Source organism: Melanostigma gelatinosum (genome assembly GCF_949748355.1).
Source record: "Melanostigma gelatinosum genome assembly, chromosome: 4".
Lineage (NCBI taxonomy): Eukaryota > Metazoa > Chordata > Actinopteri > Perciformes > Zoarcidae > Melanostigma > Melanostigma gelatinosum.
In genome coordinates, this window is record NC_136637.1 from 22407536 (window position 1) to 22432279 (window position 24744).

Here is a 24744-nt window from a genome sequence, read left to right on the forward strand (position 1 = left end):
AGTGGATAATCATCTTCAAGATACATCAACAGGGCGCTTGTAATTTTGAACGACTGGGGGGAAAAGAAATAAAAAATGACGCATTAAAAAACAGCAAAGATACAGAAAAAAGCAGAGGAGAAGTAAACAACAACAACAGGACAATATATCTTAAAACAGTTAGCCACTGTATGTAGAATTACAGTTTTCCCAACGAGCTTTCTTCTAAAACGGTTCTTCTTTTTCATAAAACATTGCACGTTCCCACCACATTTGCTTTCCACCCTACTATTTCTGTGCTGAACGCACCCACAGTTTGGCTGTGAAAACCTCCGTTCTCTGTCAACTTGTTCGGAAAGGACCATGCCAAGCATTCCACACCATTTCCAATTAATGATGCTGCTCTTGGCAACAAAGTAGTAAATGACTACCAAGAGAGGTGTTTTATTTCCCAAGATGAATTATACACAGCTTCCGTTTCTCACTCAAGAATTGATAACTACTAGATCCTCTACGACCCACTTTCTTACTAATGAGAGGTCATCACACTGGGTGTAAATGTCAGGGGGAAATACTGTCATTTCTGTTGGGCAATTCTTTAGTGCTTTATTGACCTTATGGGACAGAGCATGTATTCCCGGCAAGTGTCAGGTATATGAGTTAGGCACAAAAAAAGACAAACGACTGTAGGGCAACTTTTAATAGAACCCCTGTGTGTTTGTGTGCATGTGCACGCACACACACACACACGCACTACAATATAATAGAGATGGCAACTGGCAGATGATAACGACGTGACGGACAATGATTGACAGGTGGATTGTAATGCTGATGAGCTGTGGGTCGAACTGACCATTACATTCTATGTGCAAAACAACAGCATTCTCTGGGAATCCCATTGGCCACATGGCTATCTTGTTCAAATCAATAACATCTCAAGCAATCACAGATGTATCCTGAGTGACCCTTCAAAATGGCAGCCATATGTCCACTAAAGCAGAGAAACGACTTGCTTTAAATGTACACCAAACTTTGGATGTAAGGCATATTTTGTACGAGTCTTGTGCAGCCCAATATTTTGCTTTCAGAGTGGCTAAGGTTGTCAAACTGGTTCTCAAAATCTGAGGGAGTGAAGTTAAAGAGTTTCAAGCAAGCTGGAATGTGCAAATCTCAGAATTAACATAGGTCTTGACATGGAATAGCGGGGAGTTGTCGTAGAGGATCATGAATATTCAAGCCTGTGACCTAGTTTGATATACGCTAGAGCAGGACAGTGGGGTGCAGGGTAAAAAAAAAATCCATCTGTACTCAAATGTACTACAGCAACGTGGTAATACGAATCAATGTGGGAGGGATTTCATTTGAATTACTCAATCAACTGTTGAGCTACCTTCTGCTTTGCACCATAGGTTCTCTATCTGCTCACATCTTCATAACTTAACACTCTTGAGCAGTGGAGTAGCAAACTAAAAAATACACTTCACAATTAGGACACACGGTCCACCATGAGAGATAAGTCCCTCAAAGACAAAGTGTGAACACCCTTCCTCTGAATCATGAAGCAACATACTGAAGTACACAAATGAAAAGTGTTTCATTCTTCCCAGACCATAAGTTAATAAAAAATCCACTCTGTTGGCACCAGACTGTCTGACACAAACTCAAATTGATTCATAATTGAGTTTGGATAGATTTTTATCCAGCTTTTGCTGGTTACATTAGGGCTTGACTAGTCTCATTTTGCAGCGGAGTGTACAGCAAAATGCAACCTATGCTCCATGCTCACCGTGCGCCGTGCATTGCAATAGCTTGCTCAAATAATAACAGGCTCTGAAGGACAATTTTGCTTGCCACTCATCAAGGTGCAAACACTGAAGGATATATTTAGGGTCACCTTTTTCCACTGACACAAGCCTTTTTTTCGGACTGTTAGGTCTTACATTTTGCAATTCTTAAATGAGACTCAGAAAAAAGTAGAGCAAAGCTTTGGGGAAGGAAATAAAACATTTCATGCATAGCCTTTTCTGAAATGTCCCATTCATAAGCAAACTCAGACACTAATATTTTAAAGGGCAATAACTGCTGTTCGTCTATGTTTTCTTGATGTCAACCAATCTTGAAGGGTTGTGAAGAGACCAAAACCAACAATGTGTTAGCCTGTTTCAATACTCATCTGTGGGTCCAATCCATCCTGTTGAAGACATACACATTACGTTTTATTTTAATGAAATGTTAAATAAAAAATAAAAAAGTAATTTCCCAAAAAAACTTGTCAATGTAGCTTATAGCAAACGCTACCCAAACAGGAATAAAACATTCATTTGTTGGGGACTATTTTTCCGCTGTGGATTAACACACATTTGGCGCTCGAATGCATTGGAGCTTCTCTTTTTCAGCCAAAGACCCCTGACAAGAAAGAGAACATGCCCTTTGCTGTCCATTGGACAAATTTGACTTGGCCTATTTTCTTTTACACTTCTATAGTTTTAGTTAATGTAAAAGAACAATAAAGAGAATTATGTAGTAAGTGCATTAGAAAGATATGAGACATGTATTGAAATTGTATTATTATTTGAACAAAATTATAAAAAAAAGACTTTTGCATCATGGACCCCACTTTGACAATCACTGCCCTAGTGAGCATTTACAGCAGCAGGACGGTGAATGTGGCAGTGATTAAAAAGCGCTCATGCTCATAATGTTTTCCTTTTCTTTAAAAAACATTCAATTAAAACACGGAGGCCTATAGGAACACAGAAAGATAATACTTATTGATTGGATCAATTATTTGTTGACTTTGGTCTTTTCATGGGATTTACGTACAATGAGAATTGTTATTGAATGTTATTGAACTGACTGAACATAACCAATTGTGAAAAAAGAAACTGCGTTGATATACCACCAAAAACTCAGTTTGTCACCAAAGGTATATTGAGAACCTTGGACTTGCCTAGCGCTGCCGCACACGCCTTGGTTGATGTCTCACTTGGTGCGGGTGCTTTGTGATTAAGAAGGAGGCAGGCCATTCATCAGACACTGCTGTCCATTCAGTCCTCAGAGGGGCCTGTCATATAGGTCTCTATCCAGCCCTGAGCCGTGGTCAATCTTCAGCCAGACAGCAACATCCCTTTGCGACAAAAAGAAAGACTAAGTTTGGGATTTATGGTCGATCCGCAACAGGCCCTAACATCTCCTAAGGGAGCACATAAAACACTGAGGAAAACAGAGTGTGAGCAGTAACACACACATTTGTCTTTTATGGCTCTCTGTACTGATAATGATGTTTGATTTTCCATTATGTTCCAATGAAAGGTGAGAGAAACCAAGGCTGGTGCGTGGATGTCCTGACCCATTGCTGTAAATGCCCGTGTCTGTCATGTAAACTTTTCCTATTAGTTCCAACAGGATTAGACGCCGTGAAAAAAGATGGTTAACCCATGCCAGGGGCCCCGAGGTGCTCATTAAGTGCACCTCGCGAACAATATCGTAATAATAAAAAGAATGCAGTGAATCTTGTCTGTATGCAATGCTGTTGTTTTTCTCCTGAGGAAGGACCCAAGGCGGTTCAAAGCAGCTCTTCGGTTGTAAAAGGCAAGTCAGCTACCATCACTTACCCGCACTTTGAATAATATGTCTTTGAAGGATCATATGCATATTTAAATAAGGGGATATGTGGTGCACATTGACAGTGCTTCATTAAAAGACATGATATATTCCCATTTCATTTGGTGGAATCCCCAGCGCCGCATTTATTGGTTGTCCCTGGCAATACCGTGGAACATTAATAAAGCCCACCAATATCATTCAGCTCCTGGGATAATTAGGCAGCCTGTCCCTGAGAAGACTGTATATGGCACATAAATTCTATTAATAAGCTATATATTGGTTTAAGATCTAGAGGCCCTGGATCTAAACTTGTCATGAGAGTAGAAGAACATAATAGCACCTTAGTTCTGTGGGGATACAAATTTATGGATTTTGTCCACAATTAAAGTTGAAATAGGTAAACATTCCTCTCCTTACTGTTTCATTTTACTGCTCAATATATATTTAAACTATGAAAAAGTACTGAATCTGTCTATAATGTTATTTTGCCTTTAAAATGATGAGCTTGGTTTTGTCCAATTCGCGATGTAACTTAATCCAGTGACTGCTCGACCGTAACAAAGCAGAATTTGTACACAATATTGAACTGCTGCAGCAATCATCTTCCTGCTATTTCCTTTTATTCGTATTATATTTTAGTTTATTCCTATTATTACATTGTTTGTGTTTATAACAAATCAATTTCAAAGAGACTAAGGATGCCTCGCAAATAGTGGAAGGAATCAGGGACATGTCACGTGTCGAAGTGTACCTAAGCAATACACTGTACCCCCGGCTCCCCAGGCGCCGATCAATGGCAGCCCACTGCTCCCTATATACAGGGATGGGTCAAATGCAGGAGTCAATTTTCGTGTATGTGTAAAAATATATATGACAATAAAAATGGTTTCTTCTTCTTGCAAATTACAATACTTTTTGTACTGCCGTTGACTAAGGTGAACTTGCAATGTGCCTCTTTCGCTCACTTTTGGCTCGTTCTATTGATTCTGAAATCCCAATAGAAGGGTCATTTAAAAAGCTTTGCTGGCCAACTCAGAAGATGGATCTGGAGAAGGTGGTGCGGCTCAAAGGTCCGAGGCTAACCCTCCAGCAGTGACTCTCTCCCACCGCTCTGGCTGTAATTACCTTACAGACAGTGAAGTGGAGAGAGGCAGGATGTAGGGTGGCACTGCAGCTGCTGCAGAGTGGCAGAGGAACAACAGCATGGCCTAAGTGGAGCCAGGAGAGATGCTGAGGTAGAGGGAATGAATCTCAGATTTCTAGTTCCCCTCGGAATTGTTATTCACTTATTTGCTATAGCCAGGCATTTGCATGCTGTTTCATCAGACTGGTAGATTTGTCTTTGAGACAGCTTCATAAACTTCATTGTGGTTTGGACCAGTAACACTCCAATCCTCGGTCTAAGCTGATTCAGACCGATCACAGTGGCGAACAGCTGCATTACTCACACAAGTGCATATAAACAGAGGCTGCCCACAAATAGTTAGGCAATCAAGGTGCTGATTTTCTAAATGCCTCAACTGCATCCTCAAAGTAAACTGCTGCCACTCCCATGAACACTGGTAAAACTCCATTGATTAGTGGTCAATGGTTGGAAATAAGTGGAAATCAAAATGAGACGTACTTTGCTGGATTAAGGCTTTGAACCAGCAAACGGGTTCATGGACGTGTCACATCCTGCTAAAGCCCAAGGTGAAAAAAAAGGTTTACCAAATCACAAACGATCACAAAGATGATTTAAATTTGTATCGTTTCTATGTCTCTTTCTCTTGTTCACACATACAAACACACACACACACACAAATTCAAATAAAACTATAAATAAAGAGGTCCTATTTTCTTTCCCAGCATGCACTGGACAGCAGATGGTGCGTGGTACAAACTGACGTGACCTGCGTAACAGAAAAGAAAATGAATCATAAATATCTCATTAGATCAACAGATATCACATCGTGTGCATTATCCACGATCAAACCATTATGGTTTGTTTCACATGTGGGTAGTGAAGGAATTTAAAATGATTAACAATGATTGATGGCTGTGCCATGCTCACTCATGGTCACAGAGTGAATGATATGCTTCATGTGTGACCGACTTCATCTCATAGAAAGCTCACAGAAATACTACTTTCAGTGAGTAGCCATTCATCACATGTTGGCTTGAATTGGAAAATGGTAAGAAATGATCCGTATTCATGCAGAGGTGATCTCACTCACCTTCTTATTCAAAGAAACTGATGTACATATCATTTTTAAAGCACAAACATCAAACAAGCTCTCGTTCCAGTTTTTACTGTCGTTAAGATTTGCAATATTTCTTTAACTTGTGATAGACAATTGAATATATTTGGGTTTTGGAGACAACAAAAGCTATTTGAATTTTGAAGACGTCACCTTGTGCTTTAGGAAACTGATGAAACTGACATTCAAATGGAAATCAACAAAATAAATCAGTAGATTCATTCAAATCCTTGTGTCAATAACAAGAACAAACATTGTTTTTCATGCTACTGTATATGTGAATATATGTACGTCAAATATCTGTAGGCAAAATAAGATCGATTTGAACACAATGTAAAGAAGTCCAGTAGGGTTAAGCAAAAATAAACAAAAACCCCTACATTATATCATGCTGTTATGATAAGACACATTGTGACTGCAGATTTATGACCCAAAGTTGGTGAACAAGAGAATCCAACTTACTTATCTGTACCTTAAGATACTAACAATATTTACATTTAAGTTTTATTCATAGTATCTTAGATTAATGAATCTTCAGAAAAGTAAATCCTAGATTTGAGGTTGACGTACTCGCAGTAAAGCCGGGCTCTACTGTGATTTGTTCTCCAACGGGGCAGTGACAGCTCCCTGCAGAAGCAATGGCACATTGTCACAGGTACAAAACTCCCTCGGTACTACAGGTGTGAAGGTTTCCGGCTGACCATCCCTTCTGATCCCTCTGTTGAAATGCATAGCTCTTTTGCAAGAGAGATGTATGTTATCTCTCACAGAGATGTAAAGTGGGAAACTCTTAGAAACCGTGTGAGTAACGTGCTAAAAGGAGTGCTCTCAAAACATTCCTAGAATGACTGCAGAGAAGTTTAAAGTGACTGGATTTGCTTATTGCTTCCACCTCAGCCCTCTTTCAGGCAGCCAAGTTGTGTATGGCTGCCAAATGGGGGTTACTATCAGCAACAGTGAAGTGGCAGAGGAGCCACTTAAACACAGGCAAAGCCAAGAAACGGATCTCCTGTGAGAAGAATGTCTGGCTGTCTTCCCATGTCATGCAGTGGTGCTGATGGACTGATAAAGGTTTTGCCAAGTGGATTCTTCCCTTCCTGTGACACTCCTGATTGGCAAAAAGCAGAGTCAGAGCTCTAGGAGACACCAGCGCTCTTTTTTTTTCTCTTTCCAATCTGTAAGTAAAAGGAACTCAAAGATAATTGTGACAAGCTGCTGACCCCCGTGCTCAGGTCGAATTTCTCCAGGACGGGGGTCACTTCCTGGCCAAAAACAAACTATCCAATAAGGACTCAAAACCATTACCACTGCTTTGCATTGTCAGAGGACGTGCTCCCCTGAGACTTATTTACTTATCAGTTTCCTCAGTAAGATAAATGTCACACATAAACCGTGATGACTCCGACTGACGAGCCAGTGGTATAGCAGGATGTGCTCCTTGCCGGTTTGTTTGCCATCCTACCACTTCTTGAGATGTTTGTCAAGCTACTGCTGGTTGATGAAGTGTCATTGTCTCAGTCTTGTGTGTATTTCGAAGCATAAACCCCAAAAATCTAAGAAGGAATGAGAAGGTTAACGGCTTTTTTTAATGGCAATATCAAGCTCAAACGGATCCTAACAAATCAGAAAATGAGAGGTTAAATGTGAGATCATCAACTACAAAACTCCATTCAGTATGGAAAACTTGATTTACAAAAACTGTGTTGTGGTTTATGAGCAATATATACGTGTCTGGCAAGGACAAATGGGTTTCCCTTACGACATAGTTAAGAATAATGATGTTCACCAATTGATTTAACAGCAGAGCACCCTCTGACGCTAAAAACGCGAGCACATTTTTGCCAAAAGCGTGACGTTAACAGATGATTTCCTCAGGAATGGTTTGTTTAAGGGCCTAATGTATCTGAGCTATGTCAACAGCTAGTTCCACATGTCAGCAGTGTTGTATATTTAAACCTTTTTACACGTTTGATTGATGGTGCTAATGAGTGACATACAAGGCTTTAATTTGTGTCGTCTTTATGTCAAATGTCAAAACAACGGAGATACACGGACCACAGCACATCTGGAAAATCAGACTGCAGTAGAATAATGTAATATATACTCTTCTTTGTTATTTGATGCCTATTGTGGGCAAAAAACAACAAACAGTGATGGCAGTAATGAGCAGTAAGAGATATGTCTATATGGAATGAAATTAGACTAACCTTTTTTCCAGGCTTTTTGGTTGGCTTCACCTTAATTCTCATTCGTTTTAGATCATCTTTGTACCATTCTGAAGAATTCAACCATCCAAGACTAATTTGTTAATTTCCACAGTTTATAAGTTGATTTGCAGCAAAATACGTTCACGAGGGAATTAAAGTAATGACCTGGCCTGCCAGTCACCACTGAGGTGGTGAAAGCAATTTTACACTTGGCCCAGAGAGACCGTAATTCTAATTTGAATAGTTGAATAGTGTGTATTTTTATTGTTTGGGCCATTTATTTGAAAAAAAATGCATGGGGGCTTGGTGGACGTCGAGGCAAGGGGAGAGAAAATCATGGCAAGTGTGCAACTTATTCATTTATTGTGGCTTAATTAAAAATGCCCCTTTTCATTTGTTGAACCCATTTGTGAATGGAGGCTGAATGAATGGAGATTATTTAAAGGTTTCTCAGATTTCTAGGATTAATGTTAAAAATGAAAGAAAAATTCCAGCTTCTTGAATGTAAAAACTTTCTGGTTTAATTACTCCTCTATGAAAGTAAACAAAATACATTTGAATTGTTGACGACATACAACATTTATCATTTCGGGCTTTGGGTAACACTGATCAACAGTTTTTTTTTTATCATATACTGACATTTAAAAGACCAAACCACTAACGGTGGTTATAATTAAGAATATAATTAATAGATTAAGCAACAATGGAAGTGATCGTTAGTTGCCGTCCTAATGGGCAGTTTTCAGTTAGTTATCCCAAATCACATTTAAATCAGATTAATTCATTTGAACAAATTAAGAAGAGTCATAAAAAATATAAAAATGTATTAAATGAAGAGAAAATAGAACAATTTAGACATTTAAATAGGCAAAAAATCTTTTTTTCATTATTATTAATACTTTTTTTAATGCATTTGACAGAAACCAAGAGATAATTGAACAATTAAACAAGAAAACACGATTAGATTTGCTGCATGGATTTTATCAACAAAGCTGAGCATGTATCTGCCAAAGAGCCAGCTATTTCCATAAGGAGTTGGTGAAGACCTAAACAGAGCTGAAAGGAGAATGAAAATTTGACTTTAGTTCACCAGGGGGCCAAAAACACAACTCCAAATAAATGCTCTGTGTCTGCTGAAAGTGTAAACGTATGCTAACACGTTCGCTGTATCAACTTTAGGTGAGAACATGTCAGCTGTGTGGTCAAAAGTGGCCCAAAAAGTCACGGCAGGTTTACATTTCCAACAATGCTTTAAAATGTATCATAAGGACTTTCTCACTGCATACATGGCCATACTTTCAAGCCCAGAATTTTTCAGAGTTCAATGTTGTGATGCATATCGGCCAAAAGTACAATGAAGCTTTCTTACTACTTCTTGACTTCACTGCTTGTTAAAGCCAGCACTGGGGACACTATTTATTAAAAATGGTTTGTTTTTGGAGCATGTTTTCTAAAGCTCCAGTCTCTGCAAAGCACTTCTTCACTCTTATGCAAACATTTGAGGCACAACAGATGGGTCTGAATCCAAAGGTCATGTTGTAATATCACAAGTTGACTTACGATGCAGACATATGCGGCTTTTATGAGTTTATGAGTCATGTTTTCTGACGCGAGCCTTGCTTGTAATCCACTGTGCTCAGGCTCCTTTAGGAGGCACTACCAACTGTACCTTGTCTCAGCACATAGCACAAACGTAAGCAATTGTTGTTGCAATGGTTAATTGTACTCTTAAAGATGGCTAATCCATGCTACAGTACCTAATTCAGAGAGGAAATCCAATCCCATGCTCAGCCACAATTTGGTGCTTTATTGCAATTTTTTGAGTAAACCCTTTTGCACCTTTAATACACTAAAATAGTACATTAATGAGTAGGAACAGAGATGTCATGTTTGACCACCAAATTCATTATTTTACCAATAGAGGGGCGTTTGAAAATATTCTATAAAAAGTATTCATCAAATAACCTTTGATATCATATTTTGGGAAAGTCAGGACTCTTATGCCATTTCCAAGACTGAAGATCTTTGTAACATTGTAACATTTGCAACATTGTAACCATTGGTTAGTTTTCAAATGAAGTGCAACCTCCTGAAAATAATAACCTCCAACACCACCATGTTTCTGCCCAACGTAATCTACACATTGTAACCTAAATCTCTGTTTACGAGATCATTCTATCATCTGAAAAGACCTACTTCTAAACAAATTCAGTGGTAATCCTGCTATATTCATATGTATTGGATTATAGCATTCAGCCAAACAGAAAAGATATTTGATCCATTTCTTGTTGTTGAAGATAATGTACATTTTCCGTTGATATTTTAAGAAGAAATAGTTACTGATTTCAGTAGTTCGGAATGTTAAACGCTAAATAAATAAATAACGAAACATTGACACCTGAGCCAACTTCATTAGCTAAGAAAGACTTTGAGATGGAATTGAAATTGTCATCACACAAGACATTTTAGGGTGGTGTCAACCTAACCTAACTGCTGCTTCAAAAATGGCTGATTGAGCAGTAATGCTTGAGTAAACGCTCTCATTTTCTTGAGGGGGTATTAATACACACACTATGATTTGCATCTCAATTGAATAGGCGTGTAACGTCACTATGCCTCATGGAGCTGCTGCTATACAATAATTGCATTAGTTTGGACTCAGTGGAGGAGGCACAGCGGCTAAGTGACACTGTCACTTTATAGCAAGAGGTCCACGTGTTTGTCTCTGCGTTGTCGTGTATTTCCTCCGGGTGCTCCAGTTTCCTCCCACAGTCTAAAGACATGCAGCTCAGGTTGACTTGAGACTCTGGAGGTGTGAATGTGAATGTGAATCGATCTGTATGTGTTAGCCCTGTGATAGACTGGCAGGTGTTACCCTTCCTTTCACCCAGTGCGTTGGCTGGATGACTTTTAATATCCCATGATGGTGTAAGTCATGTTTCACACAGGCTTGAACTGAATATTGGATATCAAAATTCCTCAAATCTAAAGTAGTAAATAGAAAAGAAAACTGGGTTCATATTACATTTGAGCCTTTCCTTCATTCACCAGAAGTATATCAGTATAGGATGTTATTCATTACACATTTATTAGCCATTAAAAGTTAAATACAGGTCATTTTTTTATTTATAGAGTGCCAGCAAGCTTTCCACCACATCACCTGAGCCATTTAACACGGTGTAAACAATAATGAGCATCAGATGTGGGGCTAGAAGATGTGCTCCAGGACACAAGCTATCCAAAAAGGTGTCCAAGTAATACCAGGAGAAAAATGCATGTTGGATTGTTATTGAACTGACTATTCATAACAAGTTATTGCAAACGGTTTGCAAATAAGTTTTCAACTTTCCTCTCAGGAAAAATGTGGAATTAAGACTTTTTAAGCAATTTTGTGAGCACCCTGGATTTTGGGTTTTCATTATAATTGATAATGTGTTTATTCCTCAAGTACATGTTTCAAACTATTTGGTTTGTTAATTTATGCTGATTAACTGTTTCCCCGGTAATTATGCTCAAGTAATTACAACATTAATCTTTTGTGTGTGAATTCCTGGCACAAAAGTCTCAAATAAATACAGATTCAGTGACACGAAGGTATTAAGAAGAAGAAAAATGGCTTTCAACCGAAGCAAATATATCTTAATGAGAAAATAGAAACACTGAAAAAAGAGGGGTTGAAATGAGGGCTAACCCAAACAACCTATGATGAAGAGCTCAGATGGTCATTTTCAGGACAAGGATAAAAGGGCATCGGGGGGTTTCGGTGTGCACAAAACCATCTGCAGCTCGATCAAAAAATGGCAAAAAGAGGTCTAAGGAGGGCTCATCCAAATTCCCCTGACACTGCAGGACCCCTTGAGGACCGGACAGGACATAAGAGGCCATAAATGGTTTTCTTAGGACCGCAGGTCTTTACTGTGTTCAAGGAAATGACCAGAGTGTATGAGATAAAAGCAAACATGTTTTCGAGCCCCGAGAGTCGCAGTGATGTGAATGACAATATAAGAGATGTAGGATGAAGCAGCAGAGGAGGAGGTGAATGGAAGTCACACTTATTCTCATGTGTAGGATATCAAGTATGCATTTCCTTTCTTTGATATTTACTTGCACAAGGGTATAGAAAATGTCCGCCTCGGTTAAAAGTTTTGATGCATGCAATACCTTTCTCTCTTGAAAAACTACAAAACTACTTTTTGTAATTTCTCTCTTCATTATCAACACAGGTCATAGACCGATTACTTCTCAAAGGATTGACAAAACCCGCCCCTCTCAGCCTTCCCCCCCCCTCTAACCCAACAAACCTAAATTGGAGAATCGTTGAACAAACTTTTGCATGTAATCACACACATGTTTTATTCATGTAAGGATATGCAATAACAGCTAAATCCTTCCACGTCAGCAGTTGCGTGCATGGCCCAAACAGAGCATCCTGTAACTGAATAGATAAACAGTGTTTGACAAAAGATACCAGAATGATTCTGTAAATTTAGAACACTTAGGAATGCATATTCATCTTTGGTTAAACCCCACTGCACATTTTGTCCAACTTAAATACGCAGAATGTTGTGCCCTACTTATATCTGCACACTCAAGTTTCTCGAGTAGGGGACAGAACAGGCAGTAATAATACATTTCAGACTCTCCTCCTTGACAGACAACTTATCTAACTTTAAAGGCAGTAGCTCCAAGATGGCTAAGCTGCTCCAAAACAAAAGTGGAAACTGTCAAGTATGACTTGTGTGTGGTGAGGAACGAGCTGGAAACTGAATCGCACTGCAAGAAAAAGTATTTCACATCCACCGTATCGTATTCTAATAAACCACATTCCCCACCAGTGGGGGGGATTATGACTGTCCATTTGTCTTGGCTGGGCCACCACTGATACAGAGACACTCCCTCTCTGTGTCTGCACCGTGCAAAGTTAAAAGTGACGCCTGTGACTGCTGCAAGTCATTTGTCTCTGGTAAACAGTGGGTCGTCGGAAGCCGGGACCTCAGCTGTAGTGGATGATACATTATAGCCATCACTTGCCCTTGTTTAATTGCATCCATGTATGGGGTCTGGTACCATACCCTTCAAAGCGTATCCATCATGGGGAACTTTAACCAAAGTCTGCGTTATTGTGTCATATAATCCTGTGTTTGACAGAATATGTGTAAGAATATTTCAGCAACAACAGCATGGCGTCACGACAGCTTATCCATCGATACGGTTTACCACAGACAATGACTTCTTTGGCCTTTCACGTTTAGACGTTTTCATGAAAAGTCGTTGAGGAACAGCTTCTTTTTTTCTTTGAGTGAGTGATTTTGATTTGAGCTCCGTGGTGTTCATTATCACGTCATTCAATTTTGTCGCGCTGCCTTCATGTTCTGATACAAAATGAAATCCAATACCAATCCACCTTTGCAGAACATATGTTGTACCTACATACAAGTACTGTAGTGAACATAACCCAACATGTTGTCAATATGGAAGGCCATATATCTAAAGAGAGAATATTAAATGAAATTTAATTTTAAAATCTCACCGGTACGATTCGTAGGGGGCGCTAGAGAGCCATTATTTTACACACACATATGCAAATTTGGGCAGCAGAGTTTCTACCTCAGATCTGAGAGGGGTGTAAAAATGGTGAGTTTTCATAAATTCCAAGTGCCCCTACAAGCTCCATCCCCGGCAGAATAATAACGGACTCCATACAATTTCAATAGGGCCTTCGCAGGCCCGACGTTGTCGGTGGCTCGGGCCCTAATAAGCCACGTACTGGCATGACATGGCAACGCTCTGGGGAACACTCGGTGCGTGATTGCGAGCTTCTCTGCAGTTTACATAAAGTAAAACTAAACAATCCACGCAACTCTCTCTCTCTGTTAACATGCTGCTTGGATATGTTTGGAGAGTTAGGCTCTTCTCCTGTAACTGTTTCATTTTATATATATAGTGCCCATTTTTCATTTGTAAACATTCCGCATGCAATAAGATCCTTGTGTATTCATACAAGAATGTACTCTACATTCAGCAGCTGCAATCCTGGTCTTTTTTCCTTCTTTCCCCCATTGATGAATTGAATAAGAAAATCCCTCTGTGCTTCTCCAAGGAGGGTATTTCTCAGAGAGCACAAATGCAACAAATGTGCGATGAAAAGGAAACCGACTCAATCTTGACTGATATTCTTTCCTAATCTCTGCTTGAGAGAGTGAGATAGATCTACATTTTGAGTTTACCACCAAACTCAATCGCTCCCCGGATGACTAATGTGTTGCTGGGACGGAGGCTTTGCAATGTGTGGCGAGATCTCCCAGGGCCTTTGTGGCTCTCACATGCTGGACATCCCCATTGAGACAGTAAAGAATAGGTGGTCACTAGGTATGGACACAATGAAACAGAACTCAGGGAATGGAACAATCGCTTCAGCTGTCAGAAGGTGACAGAAACTGTAATTAATGATATTTTCTATTTTCACAGAAGAGAATGAGCATCTGACAGAAGCATTATTAATGAGCGCAGCCTTGTTGGAGGGGAATAATGGCAGTTTATTAGCAGCAAGACAGATTTAACAGGGCTCTCTCAAACAAAAGGTTGAGACACATTGAAAGATGGAGACAATCTGCCCTGAAGATCCAATGGGAGAAAATGTTCAATACAAAAAAAATGGTGGTATTGTGATAATATTCCCTTTCCCCCTCGAAACCATCTGTTCGGCAAGTTGATAATAAAAGAAGTCTGTTTCAAGCTCAATCATCCTCTACTATTCTCTGTGGTAATTCATCTCCACAAATCATCGTTGGACAGGTGCATAGATTGAGATTCTTAGCTTGAGATTCAAAGCAAACATGACTTTAGAGTAAAAAATGTGATTTATTTATGGGTATTCTAATGATGACTGCTTCATGGGTAGCACGGCTTTATCAAAAGATGACCATATGTTTGTTGTAACTAAACATATTTGTTTATTTGGATTTTTAAACCCAAAAGACATCCATTTTACTGTTTGGATTAGTAGCCTCAAAACAATTCGTATTTCAGGAAATTACATTTCTCAACCAGAAACAAATATGCTGAATACACAGATTATTTTATTTAACCAATAGAAGTAGGGCAATAGTTTGCAGCCCAAAATCCAACAGATCATAGTGGGAAACTACGCAATTACCCTAAAATGATCCCATTATCTCTTACAATATCTTATGGATTCAGGCAGGGAATAACTATTTTTTAAGTAATACTGATAACTGCAATATCGCCACCGGGTGAAAAGATTTGCTAAACGTATTCCGGCAGGGTTTCAACAGATACTCTGCTTCATTCATCACAGTGGACCGAAATATGGCATAGATGTGACACTACAGGCATTATGCCATTGAATAAAAGTATTAGATGATTTCCAGAAATTAAATGATATCCCCCCCCCGAACCTATTTTCAGTTCATGTAATTGATTCTCATCCAGCAAGTTTGACTGTATTATGTTTGTTTGAAAAGTTAAAAGAATCCGGCTAATTTCTCCCCAACCAGGCAACACTTAAGCAGATTAGAGTGGCCACTTCAAGCTTTGTTGATGCATCCAAGTGAGGCAGGGCAGCCCAGCTGCAGAAGCTGATCAAAAGAAAGAGGGGGAATGTGATATTAGCATCAAGTGCTTCAGCGAGTGACTCAGACAAAAACATTGAAAAAAAACATTATTCGACACTTCCTTTACCCATGTTTGGGAGTGAATATATCCGTTTGTGAAGCAGCTGTGTGCATCCATACATGGCATTGGATCATACTTTAACCAGCATCATAAGGCAATTCCTCTTTCCCTTCTGCATGCCGTTATTGGTAATATGCTAATGACATCCGCTGTGATTAGTGATTTTCTTCTAATCTATTCCACGATGGCCTGAGCAATCACAGAGGTAGCGCTTCAACATTTACAGACTTCTGACTGCTCTTCCCGTCAGCCCTGACTTGATTTAATTTGAATAATAAGACATTTTGATTCAAAGGCCACATTGGTGCATCACTGTGCATTTGCAGATTCAGGAAACACACTCACAGGAACATGAAGCCCTTTTTCTGTCATAACCTAACCTGTTTAGGGTGAAAGAGGGAGGTTTCTAGTTCATCACGAGGGCTTAAAATGGTCTTTTCTTGCATATGAATATAGTGAGCTACATTGACCTTTTTTCTTTTCTTCGGGGAAGCATTTATTGTTTTTTTCTCTTCATTTTAACACAAAATGAACTCAAATTAATTTTACATTCGACACTGAACAGGCAGCTCATACATTTGTCAACGAATACCTTATATAGTATCGGTCCATCATTCCAAATCTGTTAATATTGAAACTATGTCGGGAGCGACCTGCACATTTGGTAAAACGTGATTGAATTTGTCTGAGGCTTTTGTAGAAACAATATAAAAAGTATTTTGTAACGCCCGGGGAGTGTGGGGGCTGACCAAATAATTGTGTGACCTCACACCGCTTCCAAGCATTTGAACGGGAGTCCATCCAGAACACAGGCAAATGGATCATTTGATTTTTTTTCTCTCCAGTTAACGCATTAAAGGAAGAAAATAAATTACACAAACTGTACCAGCAGCAAGTCAATTTCCCTTCCTGCTTAGAAGATTCAGTAAGACACCCTTACAAAGATCAACACCCCCCCTGTGCCAAGTATTGAATGAAGGTACGTCATTTATTCTGGTAATTGAAATACTTTCATAAGTTTCTGTTGAAGTCTTCCCATTATAAAGTGTCTTTGAATGGAGACACTACAGGGTGCAGTTACTGGTGTGAGTTTGCATTGAAATGCACCTGTGAAGCCCTCCCTAATTGGCAGCCTTCTCATTTGGCTTTGATACTGCACCTCATCATCTGCACGAGCAGAACAGGCCATTGTCTAGGGAGGAAGTGCAGGTGAGTAACAGGCTAATCGCCAAAGACAACGCAGACGGTGCTTGGGAGGAAGCAGAAGTCCAACACGAAGCCATAAAGCAACTCCAAAATAGTGTCAATTACAGCATGTATTCATAATATACTGTACGCCCATGTATTGTTTTACCGTAGCTTGCGAGGAACTGTATTATATAAAGTGTTAATGTGGGCAGTAAAACCCGAGTTTAGACAGCAAGATCCCAGGACCTTCTAATTAAGAGCCCCGTCTCAGGGACAGCATAGGGAGTGATCTAATGGTGAGTGGCCATGCATGTTTTTACCTGCAGTGTGCTTTATCTAGCAATGCCTCGCAGCAGGACCTTACACCGACCTGTCTCCTGCTTTACTGCTGAGATATAGACTGAAACGTGCAGGCACTGGGAGCCAGTCAAGCACCATTACAACTTGAGTGAAACAAATGGGCAAAGTGTTCATGCTAAGTGGTACAAACAGCCTCACCGGTGTGAGGTATCATAGGAGTACCTTGGCTTTGGATAGAGTCATGCTGTTTCAGAAGGTGTGGCAACAGCATTCCCAGCACCTGAAGAAGTGAAAAAGACCTCCTGCGTCTTCCTGTGATGGGGTGAAAAGAAGTATTAATGCTATTACCGTAGTGCAGGCTTCATCCTCTCCGTAGCAGTCAACTATAACCCATCGCAGAGATGTGAGGCACTAATTTAAAAAAGGATCAACTTTGGAACTTGGACTAAAAAAAAGGAAACACTGGCACTAAGATCAAGGTCTCACACAGGTGCCTAACCTCACATTTAGTTTGTCTTCGAGAAGGAATTTTTTTTTTACTTTGTGCTCAAACTATATCATTTTTTTCTCATAACTGCCCAGCATCTGTCATTCTATAAAATTCTGTACGGACATGATGTAGTGATTAATTAAATGAGTACCTCAGTGTATGAAAAGCAAAGCCGAAGCATTGAGAAAAGAATCCATACAGATGGAAAATGACTTATTGACTAACCTCCTGATATGTGCAAGTCACATGGATAATTGAATTTGATACAATTATCTTTAGTCCACTGAATAAATGAAGAGCATAGGGTAAGTCAGTAGAAAGCCTCTTGTGTCAATGCTCTGAAAACTATTTTTTTTTCCGGATAAACACTGTTGCATGGGTTTGCACAGGTTTAACTTTGTCAGACATTTGTGCAATAATGTATTGCTGTGTCATAATTCTTCTGAGGGTTGAAAAATGGATTTAGTTAAGTGCAGGAAGTATTGTGTTTAGCTCAGGGCAAAGTGTTCTGTTGAGTTATAGCAGCCGATTACCCACAGCTCTGGTCCGTGGACTACATGGGGTATTTGTTTACACCAAAGGAAATGAAACTATTTCCATTTAACTGCCTACTTATTGGTCTCCTTTGCTTCATTCCTCAATATGTAATGTGTTTCCCACTGTTACAGTGAGCATCTCTGCTTTGACCACAGCAGATGGGGGGGGGGGGGGGAATGAAGGCGGAAATAAAAAAGTTGTGCATCACATGAAGCATTGCGGAGGAATCCTGTTTCCCATTATGTCTTCATAACTGACTGAGTTTTTATGCAGAGGTGCTGATGCAATTAAGCGTTTTCCTCCTAAATTTGTGCCAGATCGTGCTTGGGTTTCAAAGAGTCAAAGAAACACTATCTTGCTTCAATTTCAGGGGACCTGTGCTTAATTTGGCCTCCTTATCGAATCGAGTTTTCTTTTTCAAACACCATGTGGCTTGCTGTTGGTTGAATCAAAATAATGGACAGCCACAACAGCCAAGAGCCTGACGTTTTATCTGTGATATCACCGCATTTTGTCCTTCAGAATTCCAACTGGTGCCATTATCTGTTTCAGTTGTGAATATGAAGAAGTATATACTCTTGCTGGAAGCTGTATGAAAAAAATATATAGAAATAGAAATCTGGCCTTTAGATTCAAAAAGAGCTGAGTGTTTGGCGGCACTTCCAAAGTAAACACCGAAAACACACATTTCACCCACATTGATCTCCATCACTTGACAATGGCACTGACAAGTGCTCCATAACTTGATTTCCAACGTGCACATATTCCTCCCACTACAGTGTCAGCATAATCCCTGCCAGGAGCGAGTGCTGCACAGGACTGCAAGAAAGGCAGAGAGATAGAGGGGAGATGAGGGGCTGCTGGAGAGAGTAAGCTGGCCCATGGCCTCAGCCCTCTGGCATTTATCCGAGTAGCAATGGTGGTACATCTGTCCCCAATTGCACAGATGAAAAGACACCCTGGCTGTCCCTGATTCTACTGCCCCCTACAGGAAATAGCATGACAGGCAAATGTAATAAATGCATCTGAATGCATCATTAGATTCTCCGTTCCAAGGTGGTTGTAGATATCAGTCATTTTTTACGAGTTTCTTATCGAGCAGATCTAGTTTAACTACAAGTGAAATGCTCTTCTCTACTTAGCTTCTCAGACTTTACAACACAGAGAATACAACACAAATCAATATGCTGGGGTAGGCTATTCACAGTAAATGGACTGTGTGACTTTGATTCATACACACAAAGTATGAAGAAGAGAAGAAAAAAAAAAAGGGTAAAGAGAGAAAGATTTCCAAAAAAAGAAAGTGTCCTCTATTGACGTGGTCCCTGATTCAGTGTTACAGCGTAGGAACAAATCTGTAGAGCAAATTTACAATCTACTGTCTCCCCTATATTAAATTGTTACCCACCCTTTACGCTAAGCACAGATGCCCCATCCAATCGGCAGCTGGCGTGCTGTATATTTCCGTTAATATTTCACATTAGCCTGTGGCGCGACATAATACCAGATGATTGCGTGTCTGTTATGGTATACGATGAGAAGTGTTCAGGGCTGCTAATGTGAGACGTCTCTGTTTACCACTTTGATGGATGGCCTCCCTGATAGGACCCGAGTTACGTTCAGGGGTGTCACAGGAAAAAGATGACAGATGGGCCCAGCTGTTGAAGATATCGACACTTTGACCGGACCATGAAGACATTAATCACAGCACGGCTAAGCAGCACTGAGGGAGAACGGGTGACTTCTCTTATTAAAGACACAAGTAGCGATTGGGACACACTGTATCACGGACCGTTCAGTGATCAGAAGTTATGAATATCATGGCGTGACGAAAAGGAAGACAATGCTTCAAGTTGTATAGAACGGAAGCAACCCAAAGAACTTGTAACGTGATTAACTGTCACCAGAGATTAGGGGCCAGTAATAAAGAGGGCTTGTTGATGCTGTAATATATAAGTGATGGCAGATATCCAGAAGTCAGTGTCAAAATGAAAAAGAGGGCACTAATGGATCTTTGGGATCTTCAGTCTCAGTCGCACCATCTTGTCACGCTGATAAGACACAACTGGAACTTATAGACTCACTGTGAATAGACTGACTGTGTGGTGCTTGGCGATTACATATTCATTCACCTGATACTATCATCATGTAGTTGATTGACAGTGTTTCTACTAATTGGATGAATTATTTGATATTTCATTGATCTTTTTTTTAATACATACTCCAACATATTGTAGAATGTGCTCAATTATGAAGAATAAGCAAGTCCGATTTAAATAAATTAAAAATGAAATGCGGCTGTGCAAGAAACTGCTTCCACAGTTGCTGTAACTCTCTCAGTGTCCACCAGACCAGCTGCCTTTTTTCTGGTAGTACAGCTCCCACGTAGATAAATAATATTCATGGGAAATGGAGGAAGTGGTTGATGATGTATGTGTTGTGGGAGGGCCTGATTGAAGGGAGATTAAATCTCGATCAATCACCAGAAAGTGATGTTGTCACTGAATGACTGAAGTTGACCCAGCCGGGAGTTTGCACTGCAAGTTCACCACAGTCTGAACGACAAAGGAGCGACTTAAACAGAACATTTTGTTTAGTTTCAAATAGAAATCCACCCTTTGAATCAAAAAAGTTTGTTACAGCAAAATTAAATTCACCAAAACGAGAGTTGAACTTATCCTGCATTGCAGAATAAAAACATAAGCAGCTTTTGCAACATTATTGCTGAACTACCAGAGTCCAAAAGTACGATCACACTATGACGCCTTTCTCACACTGTCATGAATAAGGTTACTCTGACATATCCCCTTAATGTGGAGAGGAAAGTGCTGGAACAGACAAAGACGAGCTGACAAATTATGGTTGAACTCATTCATCAACACAATGTCTGGAAGTGCATTAATAACAGTGTTTTTTAATTATTCATGCTCTTCTTTCACGACAGCAGTTTTTCCTCTTGCTGAGATACATGTCTCAGTTGGCTAAAAATGTTGGGCAAAAAAATATCAGAGTGAGAGAAAGAAAAGGGGGGGGGGAGAGAGAGAGATCACAACTCATACAAAGATGGGTCATTATTTCAGCACTGCAGGGGAGACAGTTAAACACGACTTTGTTCTGTTCAATTTGACTCTGTGCAACATCACTTGCAACCATCTGGGTGTAAACCAGCTCATACCTTATTTCAAGCAATTTCATGCATCTCACAAGTACGATTGTTTGACGACCCACGGAGCTGTGTATTCGCTGCACAGCTTGGTATTCTATGGAAATCCCACTGTTATTATCAAACAGTCACTGTGGCCAACATTCATGAATAAATGTTGTTGTTTTTTACACCAACCATAGCCCAGTGTTGAACATTACATTGCAGTTTATTCATGCTCGGTCACGTTCTCTAAAAACAATTACTTCTTCATTTCGGTTTTGCTGGATTTCTTTTTAAATGTCCTCCCATGACGTCTTTTTGCAATGTTTATTACATGAAATACATTTAGAAGAAAAAGAACGTACAACCAAAAATACAAACTAAAAATATAAAATCCAATAATTCATTTATTTTATCCAAAAATGCCGCACATAGCTGAAGTGTCTGAATAGTGCCTCACTGTCTAATGCTATGCCACATTTAAATCCTCCAAATCTCAAGTAAACATCAGCTTCATCAAGGTCAGCATGACAGAGGAAATAAAGAAACATCTCTTTCTAGCTTTCTTCTGATATTTACGTTGAATACCCGATAAGACATTATGCAACATACCTTTTGTTTATTTCAAATATTAATACCTCTGGTAAACACTATCCTACCAGAACAATCGAGTTGGACATGTCTACCATTCCACAGACACATCCTGGGGTTTGGTGATTGCTCACCGTGGCGTACCTGCACGGATGAAACTCATTCTACATGCTAGGTGGTTTCATCCAGCAGTGAGGAATGTAATAAATATGTGGATCGCCATTTTAAATGAAATATATTCTCAAACATGGCTGCTTGCCTCGGTGCTTAGCAACGTCACAGCCGAGCAGATAAAAAGGAAAGAGAAAGAAGAAAGGGAGACAGATAGAGAAGTCCTTGCTGACAGCTGCTTTCTTCATTCTAATCCATGTTGTACAGATGTTACCCTCAGAACTGTATTGAGACAACTGACCCATTGTTCCTGTTGTAATTAAAGAGGCCACAGCTGAAGACACCAAGCCACATGGCCAAAGACGGCTTTCCTCCCTTTTCCAGCACACTTCCCACTGGAACGCTGTCAAGAGGGAGTGGCCTATCATCATTATCCAAATGTTGTAATGTTATCTTACAACTAACACCAGAGGAATGATGACTTATCTTGGCGTTGCTCCAATGATTGGATGATCCGTGTATCTATTTATTTACAGCACAAAAGAAACACTTGAGAGCAATTGTTCTTTATTGTTAGATCCAATTCTTTTTGAATCTTAATAAACATCTCGTCAATATGGCCACTGGAAATATATTATACTTTTAATCTGAAGCAATTTACTAGATGTGACCAGATGTTATCTTTGTATTACTTCACTGACTACGATTGCTCTTATTCATGTAATAATTACAGATCGAAAGGAGGCCTTTTCTCTATTTTCTTTTCTTTTCTCAGCTTTCACAATTTAGATGTCAAGAAGCAGCACTGACGACTGGAAATTGTATACTGTCACGAGTGCTAATTTTCACATTTCATATTTTGGATTGCGTTTATTACAGCAAATGCATTAGTTAGTCATTGATGTGATAGATTTGAACGACTGTATCACTGGTTGTGTTGTGGTGTTTGCACAAATTTCAGCATCTGCAATCACATTCCACTCACTTGTCCATGAGCCTCTGCCTGGGGCGGCTGTAAATCGAGTAATTTCACAGTAGCATGAAAAATTGGAGACAGGGCTTGGCAACAATGTCATGCGAGGCATGGAATCACGTTCATCTATCTGTGTGACTATTTGATACATATCTACTTAAGCTTTGGGAACAGAGTCTGTGTATATTCCCTCTACACTCTGAACAAATGTCCTCATTCTGTTAGCCAGATAATGACCAGGCTGACTTCAAAACAGTCTATTCTAATTAAAGTCCTGGTCCACGGCAAATCCACATTCCACCGGCAGCAAACTGATGGAGTGAACGGATTCACATGAAACAAGCAGCGTTGCAGCAGACTTTGATTACTGGGGTATTCATCGGACGTCAATCATTCGGCGTATCTGGTGCCGATTTTTGGTGGAGATTTGATATTTGATACTTCTGATGTTTCACAGGATCAATTACCAGTGCACATTATTGCAAAGAATCAGAAACATGCAATTTATGTATATTAAGAGTTTAGTCAGTTTGCATGTTTATTTCTGCATTTTGGGAAATGACTTCAACAAAGGGAAAGACAGTTTTTGTTGGGAAAAGTCAAATCAAATATTTCCCTACAAGTATGTTTTTTATAAGCACGGGTTGACTTGAAACAGCTGACTTGACTGGAAAAAGCATGGTGAAAAATTTTAAAAATCATATAAGCTGGTGAGTTGGTAAACGATGTGTATCTCTGGGGCCACATGCAATTTACATTCTGAGAGTTTTGAGAGTTGTGCAACATTGGTAAAAGCAAGCGCTTTGAGTGTTTTCTGGTTCTTTAGGCTGTTATCATCCTGCTTATATGTTTGCAACATAATTACGTACTGTGAAGACTTGAAAATAAAAGTTTACAACAAAACCATTGTTAGTGCCTCCACTCCTTAGAGTGAGGGCCATCCAGTTGAAAGAAGTTATATGAAATCCCCCAAAAAGAAAAAACAAGCTACTATGCACCATTATTAGGCATATGTGATGTCAGAATTGCATTGACAAGCCGATGATTGTTAAAACTGCCCAGAACATCATTGGCACACATCTACTGAGCATCAGTGATGTTGGTGAGAAGAGGAGCCTGAACCCGGCCGAGCTACAACCTGTTCACCCTGCTGCCGTCTGAAAAGAGATAAAGAAGTATCAGCTGCCGAACCACCAGACTTCAAAACAGCTTTTTTTCCTTTGGCTGTGAGACTCCTTCACATCATCCTCCACCCTCCATATATAATACCTTTTTTTTTTTTTTTCCGATGTAGCAAATTGGGACTACAATCTAAATTCCGTTGTGCAACCCTGTCACACAATGAAAAATGAAAATCTTGTAATCTTTTAACTTTGTTCGTTAAAAGCAAAGTGGCAACAAGTTCTAGCAGCGAATTATTGCAACATTAATAGTTTGCCGGATTCAAACATGTCAACAGCAACTTTTTCGAACGTGAGATCATAAACTACACATTGTCATCGTCTCCTGGAATGACAATTGATTGAAATGATCTTTACAACACATTAAAGGTGGCATACAGGTTCTGTTCTTAAAGTATTTGAATCAACCAAAGCACAACTTGTAAGATGTGTCGGCAAGGAAAGTGTGACAACCATTGCTGCTGGGTTGCTATGGTGTGAACAAACTTCTCTTCGAGCACA